Consider the following 5,626-nt stretch of genomic DNA (forward strand, 5'->3'; position numbering starts at 1 on the left):
TCATTTATTGAAAATAGTTGCTCGATTGAGCGTTAGGTGATAAAACCTAGTTCATGGAGAAGTGAGGGACCGGCCAAGAAGGCATGAAACCGGCCCTTAGGGATGTGGGATTAGCTGGTGCTCGATTGAGCAAATCCCCAGGTTAGTTGGAGAGAATTTGGGCCCAGTATGAGCAATTGAGCAAATTAGGTCAGAATTATGAAATCTTGTGGGACCGGCTTTGTGCAAGCCCTAGGGATGACTCTGGTCGGTCACTAAGGCATGCACGTATTGCCATGGTGTCCATGTCTCAGTACTGAGAGTTTCAGTAATTCCTGACGTGCATTCGAGCAACATTGTGAATTTTCAGAAGAGTTTCATCTTGGCTGAAATTCTTGATTTTTGTTGGAATGAGCATATATGCTCAATTGATCAATATTTTGTAAATATTAAAATAAATGTATTTTAACATTTAAAATTGACGTGAGAGGCTAGCCAGTCATGTGACCATGTTGGTTTTTAATTTTTCATGATTCGAGCAAAATTTGAGAAAATATGAAGGAATCATGAATTTTGCTCAAACCAAGGAGTTTCATGAATTGAGAAAAATAATAATTATAAAAGACTAGGGATTCCAAGGTGTGGGTCGTCCACGGCTAGGGCATGGCCGGACGGCTATGTTGCCCGGTCCCGCACACCTTTCTCTAATTTTATATTATTATTTTTCATGAAACCGTAATATTATGGAGAATCCATGAGTTTTCGTTGAAACGGAGAAGTTTCATGAGTTTAGGCAATAATAATTATAAAAAACTAGGGATTGTGAGATGTGGGACCGGCCACGACTTGGACATGGCCGGCCAGCTAGGTTGCCCGGTCCCGCATACCTTTCCATATTTTATAATATTATTTTTCATGAATCCATGAAGTTATGGAGAACTCATGAGTTTTGCACAAATAAGGAAAGTTTCTAAAATTGAATGAGTTTTTCATGAGTTCATGAAAATAACAAAACAGGGCAAAATAATAGAAGAGGCATGGGATCGTCCACAGCTAGGGTATGGCCGGCCGACCGGTGGGCCTGGCGCCTCTTATTATTTTATTATTATTTGTTGTTTTCTCCAGTTTTGTGTAGGATTCCTCATCTGTCCACATTTTTGGATGCTAGTTTTTGCATTCGGGTGCTCAGTCGTGCATCATTGTTGTAAAGACCCTGGAGCTCGTTAACGCTATTAGACTAGTCAAATGACGAATTAGCCGATAATAACTCGATTAGTTTAACACGAACGTTAATTAATAGAAATTAATTTAACAACGATATAGATACGAAACTAGTACCATTGGATATATCTCGAAAAGTTACGCGAAATGGACTACTCGGACGTGTCAATCGGATACCGGACGAAGAAGATATCATCGGATGAGTATGAAGGGCAGTTTAATAATTTATGAAGTCTGACCGACATGGGCTTCCCATATCATTTTGGGTGAGTTCCTTTATCATTTGTCCTTGGCCTTATCAGATCCATTCGAGCAGATAAGCTCATTTAGCTTTTCTCTTTCTCTTTCTTTCTCGTTCTTCTTCTCTTTTATTTCTCTTCCTGTTCTTCTTCTTCTGCGAATTTTAGAGAGTCAAATGGAGGTTTTATGATCAGCAGAAGGTGGAAAAGATCATGCAGTAGTCGTCGGTGATGGTGATGGTGTCTGTGGTGGATTCAGACTCGAAGGAAGAAGAGATTTAGAAGCTAGGGTTTGGAAAAAGAACTCAGAGAATGATAAGAAGATGAAATCGATATTCTAAGATGTTGTTATGAGATGGGTTTGAATTGAATTAGAGTTTTAAGTTGAAGAACAATCTAAATTTGATAGTTGGGGTTGTGATTCTGTTTGAGTGAAGATTTTGGGAATTAGCTGTGATGAACTTTGGATTAGGGGTTATCTGGTGATAAGCTGAAACGAATCAATCAATCTAAGAAATGGGTTGATTTCAACTGGTGGAGTTATTCAGGTGCTGATACAAACACAGAGAGATTGTGGGAAAAGGTAATTCAGAGTCTCTTATGTGTAAACTTTCTTCTAAGGTTCATAGAATGTATGAATGGATTATAGCTAGTAGAAGAATAGGTTTGTGTAATTGTTTTCTATAAATCGTATTTCTTATTGAATTGAGTTGGATGAAGAGAATTACGGATTCTGTGAATTAATTGGGAATGCAAGTTAAGTTTGTTTGATACAGAAATGGTGTTATGTAGTTGAGGTGGAACCATAGTGTGTATGGAATTGGTGGTGGCTTGCTGGAATTACTGGTGGTGCTGGTGTAGAAAATTGTAGGTAATAAGAAGTGAGTATGATCTCAATTGAAGTGCAGATGGAGTCATAGTGTTATGATATAACTGAGTTAGTAACACTGTTGAGATTGTTGGTGGTATTGAACTGGATTTGTTGTTTAGGTTGGTGTGGATTGGAGTTGTTATGGTTTGGGTGTTTGAGTAGATGATGTATGAATGGGGGTTACAGGTAGTGGTGGTGTTCTTATTGCTGTTGTGGTGTGGTGGAATGCAGGGAAGGATTAGAAGTATGTTAATAGAGGATATGTGAAGATGTATGTTAAGATTTGGAGATGATGACGATATTGAATTGGCAGTGTCAAGATAATGATGTTACAGTGGCAGTTTAGTTTTGTTGGTGGTTTAAGATGATGGTTGTCTGTGTGTTCAAGTTGCGGGGGATATGAGTGATATGCTGAAGTTGTGAAGGTGCAGTTTGTAGTTATAATGGATCTGAATTAGGTTGTGTTGAAGTACATAGAGCTTGGGTTATAAACTGAGTTGAGGTTGAATTATGAGTTAGGTCTGCAGAGGGTTGTGATTAAGTTTGGTGATGAATATAGAGTTGCAGTTAGATTGCTGTGAAAGCTTGGAACTGCATTTGCAGGTAAAGCTAAGTTGTAGTTGAAGTTTAATTGGTATGTATATGTTTTTGTTGTAATGAGCTTTGTAGCTTTAAATTGATTGAAGTTGAAATGATAAAGAGAAGGTTATGTTATAGGAATTGAAGCTGTAATATCTTAGGTCTCGTGTTGTTAGTCATCCCAGTCAGTATCTGACTTAGCTGGCTCAGTTAATCTGACTGAGTTGGATCGTATTGACCCACTGAGTTACCTGTCTTGACCCGAGTTGACTCAGTTGACCGATTTAGATATTACCATTGGACCAGGACTTGACCTTGACTGGACGTTTACTGTTAGTTGACCCTTGACTATCACTTTGACCGTTAGTGACCGTTAGTTGACTCAGGTGGATTAGATATTAGTTAATGGGCCTGTTTAGAGAACTTGAACTTAGTACCTTGTATTCTTAATCTCACATTTTGGACCCTTTATGGTCCGAACTAGCATTTGGCTCCTTCTATAAAGTTTTGGATATTCATAAGACTTAGATAATGGATTATACAATCAATCTAATTGAAGTAGTGAACTTTAGATATAATAAAGATAGATAATAAAAGGTGTAGAACCTTAAGTGGGCCTAGAATGATTAGAAAGATTTGTATGATTCTTGTGTGCGTCTCTTTGGTTAGATTCTTAGTATTCTCGTGTGATTAACAGTTAGTCTATATTAAGAACGATCGATTCAAATGATGAACCAGTGGATCGTGGATCTCGAGGTAGGCGTGGTTTGTCATCAAAAGAGGTGGGAATACTTTAACTCTTTTGTAACCATTATTGTTTCTTTTATAAAAGTTTATATTTACAAACTCATGCATTGCCCATTTGTATATTCCATACATTGTTTAGTTTGCATTATGATTGTTCTGTTGATCCTTTGAAACTTTCCACGATTCGGAAAGGACTTGTATTGTTTTGTTGTCGATACGAATTGTTATGGGAAATAAGAATTTTCACTTGTGGCATGTAGGATTAGCTCCTTCGCATTTATACATATTATATGTTTAATCGGTGTGGAATTGGCATCAATATTACTAATCGGTGTGGAAGCGGGCATCAATATTATACATTGTTTGAAGAAGGAGTTTGTCCATATACCTGTTTGTTTATTTCAGTGACTCGGTCCCTTTTTTTAATGTTCGCGGAAAACATTATTGTTTTCCAAATCTTGCCTTGATTACTTAAAAGTTAAATGTTATTCCTACGGGGCACCCCTTTTAGGGATGATGTGCTCACTCATTCCCACTTTCAGTTTCAAAGACAGATCAGAGTTGTGCAGCAAAAGCTCCGAGGAGTTGAGTCCGTTTGTTAGATTACTTCGGCTAGGTTTATTATGTTGCATATTATATTTGAAAACTATATGACTATTGTATATGTATCATTTGAGAGGAGTTCTTGTATATAGATATTTCTGAGTGGGTTAAGTTTGTATTAATTATTGTAGCAGATTTCTTAATTGAGTGTATATGTAATTGATTTAGATTCTTAGTGCCTCTTTGTTTAGTTAATCTCTTGGATTATTCAGCTGCTAGCTTAGGGGCGCTACAATTGTCGAGTACACTTGCACCATTTCTGTGGGGCTTACTCAGTGATGGTCCAGATGCCCGGTTGTTGAGTATTTATTACTAATTCATAAAATTCAATGGAGAATAATTCATGAAATGGAGTAATAAAATAAGTAGTTATTTATTATCAATTCATAGGATCAGCTATGGATTCGACCATGAACTCGGAATAATAAAACAGACATTATCATTCCATGGGATCGTGGATTCGACCATAGAATCGGAGTAATAAAATTACCTATTACCATTCCATGAGATTCGTGGAATACAGTTGTTTATTGTCATTCTATGAGATCAAGCCGTGGATTCGATCATAGAATCGGAACAGTTGTTATTGCCATTCCATGGGATCAGGCCGTGGATTCGACCATAAAATCGGAGCAATGGTTATTGCCATTCCATGGGATCAGGCCGTGGATTCGACCATAAAATCGGAGCAATGGTTATTGCCATTCCATGGGATCAGGCCATGGATTCGACCATGGAATAGGAGCAATAATAGATTATTCTGGGAATTCAGTGGTAAATGTCACGGCAGAATTAATCTATTGTAGGAAAGATATTATCCAGTTAAGGCGTCATATCCATCCAAAGGGTGCATAGCCAGGGAGTCACAAGTGTTGCTTACGACCTGAAGGCGTTAGTGCTCTCAATATACGGAGAACCGTCTGAATCTATACACGGTCTCTCCACATAGTCAGGGAACGGTGAGTATCACCGACGTCCTGAAGGCGTCCGCCGCCCAACTATTCTTCTATGTGGAAGTGGGTCTCTCTCCTGCAGTCAGGGAATAGTGAGTGCCACCTCCTGAAGGCGTTAAGCACTCAATCTACGTAGAACCACCCAATTATGTTATTCTGCATAGAGGTCACGATGAAATGATAGGGATCGAACGCTCAGCTAGTGGAGGCTTCTCGAAAGACATACTCGTCGTGGCTTCGTAAAATATGAACGGTTGCATGCCTGAAAGCCGTGCCAGAAACATGTATCATAATTTTACGTTTTTGCCCTTTGTTGAAAATCCACCATCAACATTAAGTCCCCTGTGTAGTGAGGGACAGCCATGTTCCGCAGTATGCATTAAATGGTGATTTTCAGTCGATGAGATCAGTGGTTGAACTCAGTCTACAAAGGT

At 38.5% G+C, this 5,626-nt stretch overlaps 1 long non-coding RNA gene across 1 annotated transcript; it reads left to right on the top strand.

Moving 5' to 3' along the window:
• Positions 1-1,536: 1,536 nt before the first annotated feature.
• LOC113305431 lies at positions 1,537-4,358 on the top strand. Its single transcript, XR_003338501.1, has 3 exons — positions 1,537-2,913; positions 3,587-3,671; positions 3,897-4,358. It is a non-coding gene; the product is annotated as an uncharacterized LOC113305431 (long non-coding RNA).
• Positions 4,359-5,626: the final 1,268 nt, after the last annotated feature.

The sequence above is a fragment of the Papaver somniferum genome, chromosome 1 (genome assembly GCF_003573695.1).
Source record: "Papaver somniferum cultivar HN1 chromosome 1, ASM357369v1, whole genome shotgun sequence".
NCBI classification, from domain to species: domain Eukaryota; kingdom Viridiplantae; phylum Streptophyta; class Magnoliopsida; order Ranunculales; family Papaveraceae; genus Papaver; species Papaver somniferum.